The sequence below is a fragment of the Vipera berus genome (genome assembly GCF_964194415.1).
Source record: "Vipera berus genome assembly, chromosome: 1".
Taxonomy (NCBI): domain Eukaryota; kingdom Metazoa; phylum Chordata; class Lepidosauria; order Squamata; family Viperidae; genus Vipera; species Vipera berus.
This window is the reverse complement of record NC_138202.1, coordinates 246,283,691-246,307,436: the sequence shown is the minus strand read 5'-3', so window position 1 is coordinate 246,307,436 and position 23,746 is coordinate 246,283,691.

Below are 23,746 nucleotides of genomic sequence, written 5' to 3'. Positions count from 1 at the left end.
GTCGTGAAGTCAGATGAAAGGATGGACAGGACGGTAGGGGCAACATATTGGGCTGCCAGGTGCAGGCCACGATAGGAGAAGAGGACCCTGGAGTGGGTGGCATGGAGCCACACAGTGGGATGACCTGCTGATTTCCTGCCTAACAGGTGGGATCATAGATTGGCCAACAATGGCAGGAAGCCATCAGTGCAGTGCTGGGGGTTGCATGTCACCACCCCCTTGGCTCATGTAGCAGCAACCGGCATGGATGCCCAGGGCTGCCCCATGAGGCTGGGCAGCCAACTTCTCCCCAGCCCCTGTAAAACGTAGAAGGGGCCAGAACCCAATCCCCCCCCAACCATTGCCTCCATTGCCACCGCCACCACCATCACTCCTGAAACTTACCACTGGTCGCTCATGCTCGTTCACTGTGCTGTCTGCACCAAATACTGCTCCCGCCAAAACTTGCTCCTTTTGCAGCCTCTCCCCACCCAGCTCTCATAGCTTTCCTAGACTCCACATGCATGTAAAAAAGGTGTTGAGACTCTAGAAAGAGTACAGAGAAGAGCAACAAAGGTGATCAGGGGACTGGAAGCTAAAACATATAAGGAATGGTTGCTGGAATTGGGTATGTCTAGTTTAATGAAGAGAAGGGACAAGGGGTGACATGATAGCAGTGTTCCAATATCTCAGGGGTTGCCAGACAGAAGAGGGAGTCAAGCTATTCTCCAAAGCACCTGAAGGCAGGACCAGATGCAATGGATGGAAACTAATCAAAGAGAAAAGCAAGCTAGAACTAAGGCAAAATTTCTTGACAGTTAGAACAATTAATCAGTGGAACAACCTGCCTCCAGAAGTTGCAAATGCTCCAACACTTGAAGATTTTATGAAGAGACTGGGTAGACATTTGTCTGAAATGTTATAGGGTTTCCTGCCTGAGCATGGGTTTGGTCCCTTCCAACATTATTATTATTATTATTATTATTATTATTATTATTATTATTATTATTATTATTATTATTATTATTGTTGTTGTTGTTGTTGTTGTTGTTGTTGTTGTTGTTGTTGTTGTTGTTGTTGTTGTTGTTGTTGTAACATATCATGCCAAGCCAATTTTATTTCATTCTCTGACATAATGACTATATTAGTAGACCCCAAAAATGCGGTCGACATAGTGTATATAGATTTCAGAAAGGCATTTGACAAATTAGACTACAACCTAGAACTTGAACTTTTAAAGCGGCTATATTTTAATTTATTTATGATTTATAAGTGTGCTGAACTCAACCAGTTGGTGAAAAACAGATAAAACACTTTACCATTATCTATTTTGATACTAGAGTAAACAAACAAACAAATGCTATGGATATAATTTACTTGGACTTCAGTAAAGTATTTGATAAGTAGACCACAACCTACTTCTTTGAAAGCTAAAAAAAAAATGTGGTATAGACATCATCACCACCAGATGAACTTGTAATTGGCTGAAAAACCGTACTCAACAATTACTTCTTAATGGTACTACATCTACATGGAAGGAAGGAAGCAGTGGGATACTATAAGGTGCTGTCTTAGGCCCAGTACTCTTCAATATCTTCATAAGTGACTTAGATGAGGGAATAGAAGGGCCACTCATCCAGAAGACAAGCTCAGGATTCAAAAAGATCTTGACAGACTTGAACAATGGGCCCTTTTCAACAACATAAAATTTAATGTGGAGAAAAGCAAGGTTTTACATCTAGGCAGGAAAAGCCAAAGGTACAAGTACAGATTAGGTGAAACCTGGCTTGAAAATAGTAACAGTGAGAGGGACCTTGGAATCCTAGTGGACAATCACTTAAATATGAGCCAACATGTGTGGCAGCAGCTAAAAAACCTAATACAATCCTTAGTTGTATAAACAGAGGCATAGAATTAAAATCATATAAAGTATTAGTACCACTTTATAAAATCTTACTAAGACCACATTTGGTATACTGTGTCAGTTTTGGTCACATTACAAAAAAGATGTTGAGACTTTGGAAAAGGTGCAGAGAAGAGCAACTAAGATGATTAAAGATCTGGAGACAAAAACTTATGAAGAACAGTTGCAGGATTCTGGTATGGCTAGTCAAGAGAAAAGAAGGACTAGGGGGGGACATGATAGCAGTATTCCAGTATTTGAGGGGCTGCCACAACTTATATTTCCCAAAGCACCAGAGGGCAGGACAAGAAACAATGGATGAAAACTAATCAAGTAGAGAAGCAACCTGAAATTAAGGAGAAACTTCCTAACAGTGAGAACAATTAACCAGTGGAACAGTTTGCATTCAGAAGTTGTGGGTGCTTCATCACTGGAGGTTTTTAAGAAGACATTGGTCAGCCACCTATCTGAAATGGTGTAGGGTCTCCTGCTTGAGCAGGGGGTTGCACTAGAACACCTCCAAGGTCCCTTCCAGTTCTATTCTGAATTGACATACACTAACAGAGATAGCTGAGAAGAATGTTTTCAAGGAGAAACCATGACATGAGAAGTAGCTTGGCTTAGTAAAATGGTTTCAGCTTGCTAAAAATCACAAATCTGTTCAAAGAAGAACAGCTTCTGCAGCATGCTAAAGCAGAAATGGGGCTTCAAGGAACAATTGCAAGAGCAGGGCACATTTATGGCATTAGTTGCTTCCCTGCCTTTGCCAAATAGGCAGGGCCTTGTATTTTTTTCCCCTGCACACTTATAATAAACTGGTTCAAAGCAGAAAATGTGATCTTCACACTAAAGAGAGTAATGGGATATTTTGTTCCTTTCAAACCTATGAGAGCTTTCTAAAAAAAAACATCTTCTTTAATACTTTGAAGAAGAGGGTTTCACTCATGCTAACGTACTTTATGAAGTCTTTCTTTGTGTAGAGCTAACTATAGTATCATGAAGTTACTAATAGTTCTCTGCAAGAAAATGTTGTGTGTCCCTGCATATGCATTTCCAGCCATTGTTGTTAGAAAATAAAGTGATGCACAAGAGGAAATGGTTGTTTGGGAGCATTGTGTGTGTATGCTTATGCCATTTCAGTATACTGAATGTTATGCTGCTTCAGTGTAGATAAATCTGTAAGTGATTGTTGCTCTGAGAATGCATTATGTACCCTCTTCTAACACCCCTACAATTGCAAGACATCTACAGGGTAATGACAAAGGAAAGAGCAAATGTAGGTTTCTGTTTAAATGACCTCCTTCTTCTGTTCACCACTTGCTGCTGTTATGGAAGCACTTAAACTAGGCCAAAATTGGTACATAATAAGGGTAATGAAATGCAATGGTCTCTTCTACTTGGCTCCTGTTGACTAAGCCAACTGATTTTATATCTACCAGCTGAGCTGAATGCAAAATACATTTACAGACATAATTTCTTCTTATGTAGTGTACAAAGGAATGGCATTTAGAAACCCAATTGCCAGGAAAACATACCCGAGGAATTTAATAAGAAAAGCTGTTTATATTATTGCTATTCTGCTATACCTAACAGGGTGATAATTAAGTTGAAATCATCAGCTTTTTAACATAATGAAAAAGGCATTGAGTGGGCTCTGAACCAAAGAGGTACTTCTATTTTCATTCATACCTAGTTGCAATATTTTCCATAAATACATACATTAGGAGAAAAGGGCTTTCAGAAAATGTTGCCTTAGAATTATATTTGGACATGTTTATTATTGTTATCCTGCGAATTTTTTCCTCCTTCATCCACTAGAAGGTAGATTAGAACAGGAAAGATATACTTCACAAAGATATATTCAGAAAATATACTTTGTGAACCCTCATTGTCTTTGCTACGATCCCAAATGACACAATAAAATTATTGCAATAGGCAACTGTGAATTCTTGCATGACTCCTGAGACTCAAGATGAGATGCCCTCATGCTTTCCAGCAAATTTTGACAAAGCACAAATCTTTGGCCTGCTGGAACGGGCAATAGAGCTAAAGAATCATGGTCGATACCAGCTAGAAAGAAGAGGTTTACAAAAAAAAATTATTGGAAAACTATGGCCCTTTCAAAGGATTGAAAATAATCATGCAACATGTGTAAACTGATGACACAATAGTTCAAAAATTCTATTGAATCAAGATAGTCAGGAAAGAATTAATATCCCATCCAAAAAGGGAAGATGTGCAGGCAAATGATGAAAATATCGTCACACCATCACAAAGCAAAAGTTATACATGGCTTGTGACATCATCACAGGCATGCACAAAAGTGGTGGAACTTGCATCGCATTGCTTTCCTCAATTTCACAAAAGCTTCCAGTTCTGCAGATGTCTTTTAATGCCCTGATAAGCTGTTATCTAATTTTGATGCTATGGAGGTCTGTGAAAGGTGTGCTGATTCAGAAACTCCTTTAAGAAAAAGAAGCGGGGGGGGGGGGGGGAGCTTAGGAGCTTCAAATCCTTTCAAGATCTATTGAATACATTGAAAAACCTCTCTGCCTCTCTATATGAAAAGTTCCTGACTCTTCCATTTTGTCGAAGAGGATAAATATAACCTTGCTGTTTATTTTGTTAAACATTATGACACAAACGGAAAACACCCTGTTTTTGATATATTGAAAACCAAAGGTTTTAGTGGTTAGGTCTTATTTTTCTAGATCTCCTTTACCTCTGAGGAAAGTAACCATTAGTCAATATGGGGTAGTTGTTAAGGTATCAGGCTAAAAACTAGGAGGCCAGGAGTTCTAATCTTATCCTATGTACAAATCCAGCTAGGTGACCCTGGCTAGTCACTGTGTCTCAGCCTTAGGAAGCAAGCAAGGGCAAATCACATTTGAAATCTTGCCAAGAAGACTACAGGGATTTGTCTGGGCAGTTGCCAGGAATTAACACTGACTCAAAGGTACAAAAAACAAAACAAAACAAGCAAAAATGCTGAAGGAAAAGAAAATGGAAAAGGCAACAGAATTACATACGAGAGGGAGATTGACTGGTGAGAAAAACTCAGGGCGTGACATGGCAAGACTACTACTTTTAACCCCAGCTCACATGTGGTATTTAATGTTCCCACAGACTCCTTTGCAAATACTTTTGGGTTTCATAAATGTTACTTTGGTACAACTCAACAATTCCTTTCCAGCTGTTTGTTTTCATAAGTCGTTTAGTGTCCTTCCACACAAAGGTCGAATACGGCACAAACTGTATTGTTTTAATTCAAATAGCCTTTACTTTAAAAAGTGTCAGTTCCAGTACTAATAAAACATAGATGCATGTCAAGGAAGTTAAGCAAATTTATTTTTATTTTATTTTGATTTGGAGGCTACTTAACCCTCCCAAGTGAGTCTGGGTGGCTTACATGATTTTTAAAAAAAAAGAAAAGACAATTTAAAAAAAAGGACACTGCTGGACAAAATAACACATTGTAACATAAATGAAAACCTCCAGAGACTCAATAAACAACCAAACCCCAGGTCTAAGAGCAAAGACACATTTTCAAAGGTTTACAGAATACATCCAGGGTGGGAGCCATGTGAATCACCAGGACGGAGTAATCTGTTAATCTGTTCCAGATTTAAGATTTATTCTTAAAGAGAGGTGCTTCAGTGAATAATTGTGACATTGAGTGTGACATACAATGATTTTGTTCTGCAGGGGGCAATGCGGATGAAAACATTCCATTGCTGAAAGGGACATCCCTCCCTTTTCTCTCTGATTTTTTTTAAAGCAACATTACATTCAGAATCCTAAAAGAAATGAAGGATTTATCTGTCAAATTTCATGCTGACTAAAGCAGGATCCCAGCTCTTAGAATTTTTGTAGTCAGGTAAACACAAGTACAGCTCTCCTTAGATCTCCAGGCCACCAGCTGAGGACAGTAAGTAAGATATAACAGTAAGATGAAACAGATGTGCCTCATCCCTTATTTCTGACTTCTTATGCATTTATACAAACCCCTGAAGAAGAATCCAGGAAGCATTGCAAGAGAGGCAATCTTTGTATAAATAATTGTGTACTGTTGTAAGCACATGGGACCTTTTAAACAAATAAATGGAAAACCATGGCCCTTTACATTGATATGTCCAGAATAAAGCAACTTCATTCCCATGAGTCACTCTGAAAGTGAGATAGGCAGTCTCTAAATGAGAGATAGATAGATAGATAGATAGATAGATAGATAGATAGATAGATAGATAGATAGATAGATAGATAGATAGATAGATTTAAATGATCTGTCAGATCAAAAAAAATTTCTTAAAAGACCATTTGGATAGAAATCTATCTAGAAGAAAAGAACAATTAAAAAGGAAAGTAATTTATACATTTTTTTATCAACATCCCCCATCAAGGCAGAACAGAATAGATGTACAGAACTGGGGGAGTAAGTTCCCTGGGGCCTGTTAGGACTGATAATTAATATTTCTCCTTCCTATAGATATCATTGAAGCCTCATGACCCATTTAAGGCAAAGACTGAGGAACCGTACAGTGAATTCATTTGGCTCTGTTCTGACCAAATGTTTATTTCCCCTTCCTCCAGTATATATGAAATATTGTTTGAGATGTGAGCCAAAGAGCAATGATAGTTTGTCCTGAAGTAAACTGTCTATGGCAGACAAATCTCACTGTAGGAACCTCAGAACTGACAGAGATATATATAAAGAATTTATCTGCCATAAGCAGGAGCAACAGCTAAACAACTGTTGTAGGACAGTCTCAAGAAACAGGTTTGATTTAGTTAAATGGCTATTTTGTGTTTAACGTATTATTTTAGCAATAGTGAAATAGACCAACATTGGCACCAGCAGTTTGTTGAATCATCTCACAGCTGCCTTATTTTTCATTTTGCAGGCTACTTATTGTGACTTTAAAAATATTGTTAGGTCCATGAAATGTCCTGATCTACTTATGCTGAAATTTACTTGTTTATTATTAGATTTTTATCCCACCTTTATTTATTATTTATTATTTTTTTTATGCTGAGCATCTCCCCTACAAGGTGACTTGTATTATATGTGTATAGTTCAGTTATATAGTTCAGTTAATGTGTTAACAATATTGGTTCGTAAGGTTAAACATTTGACAGCCGAACATGAGGTAAAGCGTTGACAGCTGAACACGAGGGAGTTGACAGCTGTCAAACTCCTGACTCACGCAGGCGCACTAGTTGACAGCTCCCGGCTGTCAAAGCAACACAAGCCGCCAGCACGAGGAACCGAACTGTCAAACGTACCGCAAAGCTGATTGGAGGAGAAGAGAAGCGGGAAAAAGACCGGCCGGTGATTGGACCTGACGACCGGCGCCAGACTATAAATAGCCTAATGCTCCTGTTACCTGTTGCTCTGTTCTAATAAACGTGTTAAGGTTACCAGCTGTCTCGAGTGGTCTGTCCAGCCACTTTACTGGCGACGAAGGTGGGATCCGCTTCCCGAGCTGAAGTCATGGCCAGGAAGGCAGTTCCGGCCAGCCGAGCTAAGTCACTGGAAGTTTTAACTTCCACAGTGAAGCGGACCACCGAACCCTGACAGCATGGCAAATTTCGGACGAGTGAGGGAATTCGACACTCACCACCCCGAGCGATGGGAGTCGCACCTGGGGCAGGTCGAGGGGTTCCTCCTCGTCAGCAAAATCACGGATGACAGAGCCAAAGCAGCAGCCCTTCTATACATCAGCGGACCACCCGTCTACGACGCTGCTGTCGGGCTATTCAGCCCCGTGCCGATCACCGAGGTCCCATATGCCGAGCTCATCGACCGGCTTAGCAAGCACTACATGCCGGCCCGCTCGGAACTGTACTGGCGAGTACAGTTCGCCCAGCGAAGACAGCGGCCGGATGAAGCTGCGAACGACTTCATCGCTGGAGTCCGGCACGCTGCGCGGAGCTGCAACTTTCCTGATTTAGAAGAGCGGATCCGGGACCAGGTGGTCATCGGCCTGAGAGACGAACGCCTCAGGAAGAAAATCACGTCAAAACCTGAGATGACGCTTGCCCAGGTCTCACGGGAGATTTTGGCATATGAGGACAACCACAAGAAGTCCCTCACCCGAACAGCAATGGAACCCCAGGGCAGCGTCCATCAGGACGAAGCATCTTTCAGCGACGAAGAGTCCATAGACTTGACCGACACTGATGCCATACAACGCCGTATGGAGAGAAGGCAAAACAGACGAAGTGACACCCACGACCATTCCAAACCAAGAAACTTCGCGCCAGTTCAAAGTGAACAACGCAACGTCTGTGCCAGTTGTGGGGGCAACCATGCCCGGGCCAATTGCCGGTTTAGGAGCGCTAAATGCCACAACTGTGGCAAGACTGGCCACATCAAACCCGTCTGCCGGAGCCGCCCCCGTGACAATCTACATGAAGTGGAGGCTACCCCCCCAGGTACGATCACCTACCGAGCCAGTAAGGGAAAATCCCCAGAAGGGTTAATAGAGGTAATTGACAGGGTGCACAATTTGAGCCCTAAGGTAAAAATTAAAACTAAGCTGCAAGGAGTCATTTGTGACATGGAGGTGGATTCAGGCTCAGCTGTAACACTAATTTCGTTTAAGACATTTAGGGAAGTCTGCCGGCGCAGTAAAAAAACAATACCGTTAGAACCCCCTCAGGTTCAATTAGCAGACTACCAGAAAACACCGATTCAGCTTAAGGGTAAAGCAAAGGTCTGGGTGGAGTACAAAAAGTTCAAAGGACCCTTAGAAGTAATAGTCACCCGCGGGGATCGCACTAATCTAATAGGGTTAAATTGGTTTAACCCCTTAGGAATCGCCATTACTGGCGTAAATACTGTTCAAACGTCAAACCTCGAGGCCGTCTGCAGAAAATATGCAGACGTTTTTGACGGCTCTTTAGGCAAATATACAGGCCCGCCCATCACCCTTAACTTGAACCCCGCCATACAACCTGTCAAAATCAGGGCCAGGAGGGTCCCCTTCGCCCTCAAACAAAAAATTGAGGACGAACTGGAACGCCTCGTCAAGCTGGGGGTTTTAGTACCTACTGACGGGGGCAGCTGGGAAACCCCCATCGTAACACCAGTAAAACCAAATGGACAAATTAGAATATGCGCTGACTATAAAGGGACCCTAAACTTAGCGCTCAATGCCCATTCTTACCCCATTCCAGCAGTAAGGGATGTCCTAGCTTCTATTCGCTCAGGCGCCATTTTTGCGAAATTAGACCTCACGCAGGCGTATTTGCAATTGCCGGTGACAGATGACACTGCGGTCGCCCAGACAATTGTCACACACCGCGGAGCATTTAAAGTGACAAGACTGCAATTCGGCATTTCGGCAGCCCCAGGCATATTTCAAAGTATCATGGAAAAAACTTTAAAAGGAATCCCCGGGGTTTCTCCTTACTTTGACGATGTACTCATCGCCGGAGAAACAGAAGCTATTTTAGCTGACAGGCTGTCAGCTGTACTAGACCGGTTCAGAACTGCCGGATTTAAACTAAAGAGAGAAAAGTGCTCTATAGGAGTCCCGTCTACGGAATTCCTCGGGTACAAAATCGATGCCCAAGGCATCCACCCTACCAATGACAAACTAAAAGCTATTCAAGCGGCCCCCAGCCCAAAAAACAAACAAGAACTTCAGGCATTTTTAGGACTATTAAATTTTTATCACGCCTTCCTGCCCCACAAGGCTACAATTGCTGAACCGCTTCATAGATTATTAGACAAGGGCAGTCCCTGGACCTGGACAAAAGTACACGAGAATAGTTTCCAGTCACTTAAAAACATCATCTGCAAAAGCTCCACTGTCACCTTATTCAAGGAGGACGCCCCTGTCTGCATCGCGTGCGATGCATCTCCATATGGAATAGGAGCTGTCTTGAGCCACCTAGACCAGGATGACACACAAAGACCCATCGCATTCTATTCCCGGACACTAACTAAAACTGAAAGGAATTACGCTCAAATTGATAGGGAGGCTCTGGCCATTGTTGCCGGGGTTAAAAAATTTCATGACTATCTGTACGGCAGACCCTTCTCTATCTTCACAGACCACAAACCCCTATTAGGCATCTTTACCTGGAATAAAACAACCCCCCAAATATTATCCCCTAGAATCCTGCGCTGGTCAACCTTTTTATCAGCATATTCCTACAAATTGATATAAAAGCCAGGCAGGGAACTAGGACATGCAGACTGTTTAAGCAGGCTTCCAATACAACGCTACGACCCAGACCCAGCCCCCGCCGGTGACATACTGGCTATCAATGAATTACCTGAATGCCCCCTCACAGCAAAAATCATTGCTGACAACTCCATTAAGGATAACACTCTCAGCAGGGTCCTCCGGTGGGTCACAACCGGATGGCCACACAAATGCCCAGAGGAAAGGTTCCGTCCATTTTTTTCCAAACAATTAGAACTAACCTCACACTTAGGCTGCTTATTATGGGGAAACAGGGTGGTGATACCACACACAAATATACAACAAACATTAAAAACCCTCCACGAGGGGCACCCAGGGATGGTCAAAATGAAGCTTCTTGCAAGAAGCTATGTTTGGTGGCCTGGGATTGACAAAGACATAGAACAACACGTAGGGGGATGTTATACTTGCCAACTAACGAGAAGCGAGCCACCCCACGCCCCAGTTCATAAATGGGAAACGACAAAAAATCCTTGGTCCCGCATCCACCTAGATTTCGCGGGACCCATACGAGGGCAGAATTTCTTAATAATAGTTGACAGCTTTTCTAAATGGCTCGAAGTGATTCCCCTAAATAAAACTACATCATACTCCACTATACAAGCACTTAGAAAAGTTTTCGCAACACATGGCCTTCCAGACGTCATAGTTTCTGATAACGGCCCACAATTCACTTCTCGTGAATTTCAGATGTTCGCTTCGAGGAACTGTATTAGACTGGTGACGTCAGCGCCATTCCACCCATCGACGAATGGGATGGCAGAAATTATGGTAAGGTCCACTAAAGAAGCACTTAATAAGTTCATAAAAGGGAACTGGCACCAGCGACTTAGTCAATTTCTCCTAGCCCAACACACCACACCGGGCACCACCACCGGAAAAACGCCAGTTGAGCTTCGGTGGGGCAGAAGACTAATAACGAGATTAGACCGACTGCACCCTGATAGAACATCAAACCACCAAGAACCCCCAACACCGTTACCACGAACCTTCTCTCCAGGCCAAACCATCTGGGCACGGAATTACACCAGCAACCAAAAGTGGATTCAGGGGGTTATAATAAAACAAACCGGTCCCGTCTCATGCTTAATTCATTCAGACTCACAAGGCCAATTACGCCGTCACGTCGATCAACTACGTATCCGCAAACCACAAATTACACCCCCGCCACCTCAACAACCCCTTTTACCTTCCTTCATACCAAGTATCCCACCTGCCGAAGAGGCACAGCCACTACAACCGCAAGAGGAACGAGAACCCGGAAATGAGACTCCCCCGCGACGATCCAGCCGATTGCGGAAAGCACCAGCATACTTACAAGACTACGAGTGGGAAGGAAGTAACAAACAAACACACAGGGGTGGAAACGAGCCAGGGGAGGGGTAAGGGGTGTATTATATGTGTATAGTTCAGTTATATAGTTCAGTTAATGTGTTAACAATATTGGTTCGTAAGGTTAAACATTTGACAGCCGAACATGAGGTAAAGCGTTGACAGCTGAACACGAGGGAGTTGACAGCTGTCAAACTCCCGACTCACGCAGGAGCACTAGTTGACAGCTCCCGGCTGTCAAAGCAACACAAGCCGCCAGCACGAGGAACCGAACTGTCAAACGTACCGCAAAGCTGATTGGAGGAGAAGAGAAGCGGGAAAAAGACCGGCCGGTGATTGGACCTGATGACCGGCGCCAGACTATAAATAGCCTAATGCTCCTGTTACCTGTTGCTCTGTTCTAATAAACGTGTTAAGGTTACCAGCTGTCTCGAGTGGTCTGTCCAGCCACTTTATGACTCTGGCAGGCTTACAAGTAAAAAATAATTACAATATTAACACATTAAAATTAAAAAACTGATTAAAATATTTATAAAAAGTAAACATATATAAGATTCCTTCTGTTTACTTTCCACATAATAACAACCCTGTGAGATGAGTTGGGCTAAGAAGACAGTGCCTAGTCCAAGGTCATCCAGCTGACTTTCATGCCTAAGACAGGACTAGAACTCACAGTCTCCTGGTTTCCAGTCCAGAACCTTAAACCCTACATCAGGGGTCTTCAAACGTGGCCTTTTTATGACTTGTGGACTTCAACTCCCAGAATTCCTCAGCCAGGCATGCCGGCTGAGGAATTCTGGGAGTTGAAGTCTGCAAGTCATAAAAGGGCCAAGTTTGAAGACCCCTGCCCTGCACCAAACTATTTGGGATGAGAGTACAATGAGGATATAAAGCATTAAAAGGATGAGGAGCATCTGGTTTATAACTCTCATTTCTTGTCCACTGTTGTCTTTAGTCTATTTAGCTCAGGGGTAGGCAACCTTGGCTCTTTTATGACTCATGAATTTCAACTCCCAGAATTCCTGAGCCGGTATGGTTCAGCTTGGAAACCTCTCCCTTTCCCCTCAGCATGGCCGGCTCAGGAATTCTGGGAGTTGAAGTCCACGAGTCATAAAAGAACCAAGGTTGCCTACCCTTGATCTAGCTGCTTTATTGATTGTGTATATCTAGGACCAGGTTGACTGCATACGCTGCATTTAAAAATAACACCATAATCATATAATCAAACCAAGTCAGGCATTAACAGGAAACAAATTTGGTGATAAAGTCTCATGATGTCACATTATCCTATAATTAGGTGCAAGTCTAAATCAGAATAAAATTTGTCTGATCAGCAGCTTTGATCTCATCCCATCTGCATTATTGTTGAGTACAAGGCACTAGATAAATCTAAAGCTTTTTTTTTTAAAGAGATAATTAGGAAAACACTTGATTCAGCAGATCAACTTTTCTTTAATGCAGGAAAGAAAGGGAAGTTTCACAGCAGTATTTTAACACGCAGTATCTAAATTATGAGTTAGTATTGTATGCAGCCCACAACTTTGTATTCTTTACAGCAAAACAAATGAATGAAAATTCTACCAATTAGTTAAGCAAATGTTCTCTTTTATTTATTGCCAGTGCTTGTACACTACTTCACTCAAAAAGCAAATCTAAGTGGCTTATGAAAAATAGTATATAATAAATTATGCAGCACATCATTAATAAACTTCAATGTAAAATCACAGTCATGATCAGAAAACTAATACAGGAATATTAGGAGCTTCTGAGAGACAACAAGAACAGATTGTCAATTGCTAGCTCTCTAATAAATATGTGATTAAGAGTTTCTGGGCAATCCTATTATCTCTAGTGGTTATTTCATATTATCACTTAAATGAAATGCTTTTTAAAAAAATATATTATTGTTATTAGATTTTTTTATACATTGTGTGCACCTTCACCCAAGCACACAGACACACATACACATCATACACAGACACAGACATAGACAGACACACAGACAGACACAGAAACACACACACACACACACAGAGACACATACACACATGTGTGTGTGTGTGTGTGTGTGTGTGTGTGTGTACCTAGTATTCCTGCTTCCTATTTACCCTATAAAAACAATCCTATGAGGTAGGCTGGGCTGAGAGAGAACAGGGACATGCCAAATTCACCCAGCTGGCTTTCGTACGAAGAAGAATTATTATTTCTGTTGTGACTGACATGTTGCATTAAATCTCAAAATATCTTTCACACTGCTTTAATATCAATACAATCAGAAGACAGTAAATCAATTCCTTTATTAATTTAGGTCAAAAATCAACTCATAATTCAGAACATCCTGGATTAAAACAAACTATTCAAAGCTTAAAATTAAGCAGACTAACTCTGCAGGGATTAATCCAGGTAGTCACCAGGAGTCAAACTGACTCAAAGGCACGATAAACAATATGGTATAGAAAATATTGATGTTGTTGTTGTTGTTGTTGTTGTTGTTGTTGTTGATGATGATGATGATGATGATGATGATGATGATGATGATGATGATGATAATAATGTTGGAAGGGATGGCTGTCCAGTCTCTTCTTAAAAACTTCCAGCATTCACCACTTCTGGAGGCAGGTTGTTCCACTGGTTAATTGTTCTAACTGTCAGGAAGTTTCTTCTTAGTTCTAGGTTGCTTCTCTCCTTGATTAGTTTCCATCTGTTGCTTCTTGTCCTGCCTTCAGGTGCTTTGGAGAATAGCTTGACTCCCTCTTCTGTCTGGCAATCCCTGAGATATTGGAACACTGCTATCATGTCACCCCTCGTCCTTCCCTTCATTAAACTAGACATACCCAATTCCAGCAACCGTTCCTTATAAGTTTTAGCCTCCAGTCCCATAATCATCTTTGTTGCTCTTCTCTGTACTCTTTCTAGAGTCTCAGCATCTTTTTTACATTGTGGTGACTAACAGTTCAACAGTAATAAAATACATTTACTGACATTTTTTTTTCATAAAGCATGTTATGATAGCATCATATAACATGCTCAACTGGGCTGGAAATTTGAATCAAGTTCCTATATTTAAATGCTGTACATCTAATCTTACCTACCCATCACAATAGTAATGAGAGATTTTAATTACATCATCTGGGAGACAAACTCTGCACAAAGTGGAAGATTAAACAGATTCCTGACAAACTTAGCAGACAACTTTGTCTGCCAAAAAATAAAGAAGAGAACTAGGGGATCAGCCATATTGGACCTAATTCTCACTAACAGAGATGAAATGGTAGAAGGTGTTGAAGTCACAGGAACCTTGGGGAAGGTGTGATCATGCAATATTGGAATTCAACATTATACAAGCATAAGCAATAGAACACAGTCAAATTAGAGTCTTGGACTTTAAGAGACCTAATTTCAATAAACTTAGAGAGCTTGGGAAGGATTCCATGGATGAGAATCCTCAAGGGGAAAACAACTCAAAAAGATTGGGAAATTTTGAAAAGTGAGATAATAAAAGCCCAGTCTAGGATAATACCAACGAAGAAGAAAAATAACAACTCTCAAAAGAAACCAGCATGGCTGCATAAAGAACTCTCTGATAAATTGAAAGACAAAAAGGACAAGTATAAAAAGTGAAAAGGCAAAATATCAGGGCGATATCCGAGTTGGTATGGCATTCTGAAATTTACATCTAACCATATTTTTTATGGGAGAGACACGCTTTGTCTGACTCCTCTGATGTGACCTGTCCACTATGGTTGAACCTCTGGCATAGCTCTCATCTTCCTCACAGTACACAGGCCCCACAACTACATCAAGGTAGTGCCTCACTGGGGGGATGATTATTATTATTATTATTATTATTATTATTATTATTATTATTATTATTATTATTATTATTATTATTATTATTATTATTGATCATCACACAGTCAGCCAGATGTTCAGACTGGATTTGGCATTTTTGTCTACCTATTGAGTCCTTACCAAGGACCTGGGATAGGCAGACGTGGATGTTTGATGATATTACAGATATTGTCGCAGGATGGAAGCAGTTCCTTGTAAGGCTGCCTTTTGCTATTGATTAACGACAAATCTGTCAATTCCAATGGTGTTCAACTGGTGCTCCAGTTGTTTTGGGATTGCACCCAAAGCGCCTAATACTATTGGTACTACCTTGCTTGCCTTTGTGACCATCTTTCTATTTCTATTTGTAGGTCTTTGTATTTTGTTATCTTCTCCAGTTCTTTCTCATTCTGCTGTCTCCAGGCACTGCCATGTCCACTATCCAGACTTTTTTGTCTTTCTTATCAACAATTGTTAAGTCTGGGGTGTTATGTTGCAGGTGCTTGTCTGTTTGAATTCTGAAGTCCCAGAGCAGTTTAACTTTATCATTTTCTATGACTTTCTCTATTTTATGATCCCACCAGTTCTTGCTTACAGGCAAATGATATGTCTTGCAGATCTTCCAATGCACCATTGTTGCTACTTTGTCATGCTGCTGCTTGTAGTCAGTCTGTGTGATCTTCTTGCAGCAGTTTACCAGGTGGTCCGCTGTTTCTTCAGCTTCTTTGCATAGGCAGCACTTACTGTCTGTTGCTGTCTTCTCAATTTTGACTTTGTATGCATTTGTCCTTAAGGCTTGGTCTTGTGCAGCCAGAATTAGTCCCTCAGTCTCTTTCTTCAACTTTCCTGCTCTTAGCCATTGCCAGGTCTTGTTATTATCTGCTTTTCCAGCTATTTTTTTAATCTACTGGCCATGTAGTACTTTGTCTTCCCATGCCTCTATTCTGTTCTTCATTTGCTCTTCCTTGTAGGCCAGTTTGATCTCTCCAGTAGTCAGTAAGCCTTCCTGATATACTAATTTCAGTGCATCTTCATCATTGTCCTTCAGATATTCTTCCAAAACCATTTTTTTTCTTCAACCATCTGATGTACTTGCAGCATTCCATGCCTACCTATTTGCCTTGGTAGATAGAGTCTGTCAATGTCACTGTGTGGATGAAGGGCATGATTCATTGTCATTATTTTTCTGGTCTTCCTATCCATTGCTTTTAGTTCTGCTTGAGTCCAATCCACTATTCCAGCTGTATATCTAATGACTGGAATTGTCCTGGTGTTGATTGCCTTCATGGTATTTCCTCCATTGAGTTTGGACTTTAAGATCTTCTTCACTCTCTTGATGTATTCACCTCTAATCTTTTTCTTGACTTCAGTGTGCTTGATGTTGTCAACTTGAAGGATACCCAAGTATTTGTAGTAATCTTCCTCACCCAGATTCTTAATGTTATTTTCGTGGGGCATCTTGATTCCTTCAGTTTTCACTATTTTTTCTTGTTTGAGAGTAAGTGTGGCACGTTTGTCCAAGCCAAACTCCCTTGCAACATCTTGGCTATATATACGGACCGTGCTCAGCAGCGATTCTATTTCAGATGATGTTTTTCCATACAGCTTTAGATCATCTATGTAAAAGAGGTGGGATAGTCTGGCAGATATTTTTTGATGTTTGATAGTTAGTCCTGAGTTATTCAGTATTGTTGATAGAAGAAACTGTGAAATAACAAATAACAAAAATGAATCTCCTTGAAATATTCCTCTCGATATTAACCTCTCCCAGTCTTTCACCATTGACCTGCAACTGTATTGTTGTTGTTGTTGTTGTTGTTGTTGTTTGTATTCATCATCTTTTTCTTCATAATGTCATTTTATTTTGAAATAGATTTATAAGTATAGAAAGACAAATGAAATACAAAATCATTAATTAAATTAAGAAGCAGAGAGAACATTGGAATGACTTCTGGGTAAAGCTAAGTGAAATGATAGATGTTGTTGACATTTCACTAGTCATGCTACTAACTTCTTGAGAGCATATTTCAAACAATGTGACAAATGTCATGTCTCATACAGTGTCTGTGTCCAATGAAGACAAATCCCTACAAACAATCACTAGTTAGTGTACATACATACATACAGTGTATAGTCTTCCTATCTCTTAAAGTATTTGGGAATTTGTGTCTAAATTTCTTTGAAATATCAATTACATTATGCCAGTATGTTAATGTTCTCTAGGTCTTTTTGAAATTTGACTCTTGTGATTGTTAATTGGCTAATGGTGGCTATTCTATGTTTTTAAATCTAATGTCCCTTTCTGATTCTTTAATTCTGCACTGTAATCTAATTTTTACAGGAGAGCAGCATTTGTCTTTCTTCCCAAGTCTTATTTCCATTCATTTTTCCCCAATATTTATCATCCTGTCAGTACACCTGAGATGTATAGAAGATTTGCATACTATTTATATCCCTTCTTGGTTGTTCTTATATTTTTCTTGCTCTAGTTACATCTTTTATTGTGCACACTTTACTTAAAAGGGCATTGTATAGCAGCTTAATTTCTTTTGTGTCCTAATTATATCACCCATTTTATCAGCCCTATTCATTGGTGATCTCCCCACCCCCCAGGTAGCAATTTCTGTTTATCGCTTTTTTGCATACTACACAATTCCAAAGTGGGGTCTGAGATCTCTCTAACTTTATAATTAACCATTTCAGGATAGAAAACAAGTTTGGCTGGATGTTGGTGTAGTGGCTATTTTTGCTCCTGGGTCTAAGAATGGATGTATAATATTCTATTCATATATTGCATAATTAAAGAAATGGACAATCGGGACAATTGGAAGGACAATTAGGGCCAAATTATGATATAGATCTGAAGAGCATCAGCATATTGACATAAAGTTATTTGATGGACCACCTCTCCCCAACTATATCTACCTGGCTCACCAGAACCAGAAGGCAGTCCATGTTGTGGTCACAACTATCAAGGAAGTAAATTTAATGGAACCTAGGAAAAGGGCCTTTTCTGTGGTGGTTCCCACCTTTTGGGAAATTATTTCCATAGGGATAAGATTGGTCCCCACTTTGTTGTTTTTTCACAAGGCCTTGAAAATATGAATTAGTCAGCAAGCCTGGAAACCCCATGATCATGTTTGATTCTGCTGTTTTGGCAATGGAGTGAGGTATGTGTGGGGAGTTAAACTGTGAATTTTTAACTGTGGATTTTTAATATTGTATGCTACCTAGAGTCACTGTGTGGAAAGGAAAGAAGGAAGGGAGGGAGGGAGGGCAATCAGCCAAGAAATAAATTTATGTATTTATTGTTTTAATGTTTCACATGAGTATGCCATGTGTGTCTGATATTTAACAGCCCCCGTAGTCTGAACTTCCATTTGTCATATAGGCAGAAATACTGTATTCAAATGTGTGAGAAATTATAACAATGCATGGAAAATATAAGGGGAAAAAAACCTCTTCTCACTTTGTCATTCAGATCTTTTGAGAGAGAAGAGGAAGTAGGACTTGAAGGGTCAAAATAGTGTACTTGTAGCTAATGAACCATGATATGGAAATATGTTATATTTATACTGCATTGTATATTTCTATTGCAAAATGAAGGTGAGAGGATAATTCATTCTGCAGAACTCAGTATATTTCAAGGAGATTGCTGTCATCAGCCATCTCTTTAATATTTTCACTTGTTCCAATGACATACTTTATGCTTTATTTTAAACACCTCCTCTCCTTCACTGTTAGAAGAAAGGGTAATTCACCAGATTGCATCACACTCTGCATTATATCACACAACTATTGATATACTGAAAGCAGATGGTTACACCACACAGGTGTAAGGTAATTCTGAAGGCTAGCAAATTATGGTGTTTGGGGTGGGGGATGCAGTTGGGTAAACATCTGTTCTGCCCACAGTTTGTGTGATTGAGTGTGAATATTCAGTGTTTCAAAAGTTCATTGAATAAAATTGTTAAAAACAGTTGGTTGATACCACTTTAAGAAACAAGCTTAAAATTTTCCTACAAAAAGGTAAATGTTGAATGAAAGTTTGGGCAGACTATATTAAAAGGGTACGAAGCACCTAATATAATTCTGCTAAACCCAAAGAATGCTGAATTAATGAGAGCTCATTCTGAGAATACCCAGTTGCCCTTTTGAGAAGCCATCTGGGGAGGTTGCAAATGCAGTGGTGGGATGCAGCTAGTTTGCACCGGTTCGGCAGAACCAGTAGCTAAATTTTGCTGAGTTTGGAGAACCGGTTGAATACACACTGCTTCTGGAAGAATGGCCTGCTGCAAGTGTGTGGATGCCACTTCCATAAGTCCATTCTAGGCCTGGGAGGCCTGGAGGAAGTCCTGCCACTTTTGGAAGTCCTCAGAGGCCCAGGCCTGCATCCAATAAGAGAACTGGTTGTTCAGATATTTCAATCCCATCACTGCACAAATGACAATCACATGTCACTTGCCAAGCCCCTGCTTTTTGATCACGTGACCATTAGGATGCTGTGATAGCTGTGATAGCATAAGAATAAGAGTGAGGACTATTCGTAATTCATTTTTCTCAGTGCTGTTGTAACTTTCAACAATCACTAAAGAACAGTTCTGAATCAAGGACTACCTATATAGATATCATTCTTCTCCAGTACATAAGAGGTGGTTTTGTTTTATAAATCTGCATTCTTTCAAGAATAACTTATGTAGTACAACGTGGTGCATAGAGCTGAAGCAAATAATGGATAGAACCAAAACACACAATTTCTGCATGACCCTGTCTTTCTGACACATTCTCCCTTCTCTCTAAATAAACAGAACAAATATTTTTGCACAATAGATATCAGTTGCTCTGTTGTATAAGTGCTGTAGAAACCCAGCACTACATGCAGTCCTCACTGCTATGCATTGAAGCTCATTCTCTTCTTCCTTCCTCTTTTTCTCTGGGTTTCAAAAGTCTGCAGGTTCATATTGTAGTTATTTTCTATCTTTGCTGTGCAGCTTGTTCTATTCTTGCTCCCAACATCATTACAGGGCTCTCTCATTATGTTCAACCCATAAAAATCCTTGTGTATTGTTCAACAAAACCATGTATATCACAACAATGTCAAACTTTAAGCCTGAAATGTCATCCTACAAAAGGGAAATTGAGAATCTCCTATTGAAAATTTTCCTTATGAAACTGATGCTTCTTTTGGAGGAAGGGACGTGGTGGATCAGTGGGTTAGGATGCTGAGCTTGTCGACCAGATGGTCGGCACTTTGGCAGGTCGAATCCCGAGTGCTGCGTAACAGAATGAGTACCTGTTACTCGTCCCAGCTTCTGCCAACCTAGCAGTTTGAAAGCACATAAAAATGCAAGTAAAAAAATAGGGACCACTATGGTGGGAAGGTAACAGTGTTCCGTGCACCTTTGGCATCTAGTCATGCCGGCCACATGACCACGGAGACATCCTCGGACAAGTGCTGGCTCTTCGGCTTTGAAACAGAGATGAGCACCAGCCCCTAGAGTTGGAAACGACTAGCACACATGTGTGGGGGAACCTTTACCTTTACCTTAGTCATCGATATGTGAGATATAGGTTCCCTTGTTGACATGGAGTTCCATAGTCAAGCCCTATGGAAATCAGGTTTTAAAATGCTCAGTTCTGCACAGAATCCTTCTGAGTAAATTTTGACCATAGGTATGTTGATAATCAGAATTTGTCAGGATCACTCTAATGAAGTCAGCTTATTTCTTGCTCCCAACATCTGCATCTCTTTTTCTAGCCAATTTTATATTTATTTCAAAGCAAGAATCATTCATTCAATGTCTCGAAGTTCTTGAAAATTCCTTACACCAAATTCTGAACAACCAATTTATTTAGAAGAGCAGCTAGCTATGGTAAACTGTATGGCATTCCCCTTTCCCCCCAGCTAAGGTTAAACCTTAAGAACATAAAAGTTACACAAATTTTAGTTGCAAGGATACCAGACAGGAAACAAAATGAAATGTTTCTCTTTGAATTCTCTTTGTGCTTTCAGGACAATGCCTTAAAAGTCCACCTGCTGAATGTTGGGTGGCTTATATAAAGGGATGTCATGGTAATTTGGAAAAATTCTAAAGGCAGAAAAGAGATATTTTTTTTTGCCCCCAGGTTTCCCCACTGGTTTTTCTAGCTCATTACATGCCAAAACATTTGATTGATGCACTCAAATCAGTTGTGGATAATCTTAACTCTTACATTTAAATATCCTCTTGCTTCTGCTCTGTTACAATTAATTGTATGGGACAAATCAGAATTCAAGCTTGGCTTACACTGCTTTGACCTAGATGCCAGAGAGTGCCTTTGTTTCACACTGTGTAGGAGGCAAGCCAATATTTCAATTCCTTTTAACCCATGGGGTCTTTCCTTTTCTTAATTGTAGAGATATTTCTGTGTGATAAATAGCTTTTTACTGCAACCAATGTAGCCTTTCTGTATGCTTAGAAGTGCTTAGAAATACAGTTAAAAAGCTTCCTAGATAAATTTTCCTTTGAAATGTAGTGGTTTGCAATAAATTAATATTATAAAAGTATCTTCCCTTGCTTAGTTTGCAATGGCCAGACCCAAAAATTCATAAATATTTTTGACCTCCTTGCCACTTGAATCTACCATGCTGGGCTTTCAAAACTTATAGCACATTAAAAAACAACACTGGATTTTGTTTAAAAATGCTCTATTCAGATGTTGCTATTTCCATGTGCATAAGAACTCATGGTAAAATACTGATTGGGTCTTTCTATGCTGTTGCAGCCATTGATTTGCACTTGATTTTATCAGGTACTCTTTGGGTGTTTCTCCCATGATTCGGAAACATATGAGGACAGCAATGTTTGCAAAAGCCTGCAAGCATTTAATAGGATCCCCATTTATAGACAGGTCCCTATAACAATGTTGTAGGCTGGAGAATTCTGGGAGTTGAAGTCCAATTATTTTAAAGCTACTAAAGTTGAGAAACTTTGCCGTATACTTTGAATGAGCAGCTTGTGATCACATGCCAGATATAGACTTCTGACTTCTTTGATTCTATCCCCTATAGATCCTCACAGGATAGTTGCAGGCCATTGTGATGGAATGTTGAATGTGCCTAGCTGGCCATATTCTTCGCTTGCCAGAACATTGATACCTGAAAAATGCTATATGATGTGAGGTTTGTCAGAGGAAAAGTGGAAGTGGGATAGACCATGCAAAACTTGGCATCAAATGTTTAAAGATGACTTACGGACCATGGGCATCAAAGGGGAAGATGTCAAAGACACTGCCACAGACAGGATTCATTGAAAGAATTTGGGTTACTGTCCTCACATGTTGCTTCCTTATGTACTTCACATGAAAGGAGCCAATGATGACTATACCATTTCAGACAAATGGTTGTCCAATCTCTTCTTAAAAACTTCCAGCATTGGAGCATTCACAACTTCTGGAGGCAAGTCGTTCCACTGATTAATTGTTCTACCTGTCAGGAAATTTCTCCTTAGTTCTAGGTTGCTTCTCTGTTTGTTAATTTCCATCCATTGCTTCTTATTCTTCTTTCAAATGCTTTGGAGAATAGCTTGACTCCCTCTTCTTTGTGGCAGCCCCTTAGATATTGGAACACTGCTGCTGCTGCTGATGGTAGTGGTGGTGGTGATGATGATGATGATGATGACGATGATAGATCCTCACCAAAATTCAAGAGAAAAATATGGTAAGGCAATAATCATAATGATAATAAGCATAGCAAGACCTGAAAATTGGAACTTTTTAAGAAGATGTGTCCCTGATATAGAAACATCACCAATGCCTGGCATACAGTATGTTGGCATAAAGGCAGGAGTCTCCATATTTGAAGACCTATTCAGACTTCTTTGACAAACTAGAGGGGAAAAATGCACTGTTGTTTTAGTGAGTTCACACATTAAAGTTAAAATGACATTGCAAGCTGGAGCACCTTTTTCAGGTTTTAAGAGATAGCAGAAGTTGCTGCATGCTCTGTTGTGCAAGGCACAAAGCACCTTTTTGAGGCACTTACAGCCCTAATATCAGGTTGTTCCTTCTTTCACTACCTGCTATCTTAACTCCACGCACAGAGTACTAAATAAGGAAGCTTGAGGGAACCATCCAATGAAATAAAAGAGGTGATTTAGTCTTCTTAACAGTCCCTTAAACTAAAGCAGGAAGAAGTTAAACAAAGATGCACTGGTAGATCCTTAAATGATTTTTCAATAGTTTAATAACAGGGAGAAGTCCCTCTCCACTTTAAATTAGGCTGCTGAGAGGGAAGAATTCTTGAGGAAGAACAAAGACTACTTTTGTGCAACAGAACTGTCAATTTCATTCTGGTATTTAGTAAAGGTCCTTACTAAAAATGAAAGTTTGGTCTAAAGATATGTTCAATCCTTACAACACTTTCCTTGTTTTCCAGTGATTTATTTTATTCCTAGGTTTAGGGATAAAGTATTCTTTATTTATTCCTTTAATTAGCAGACCTCTA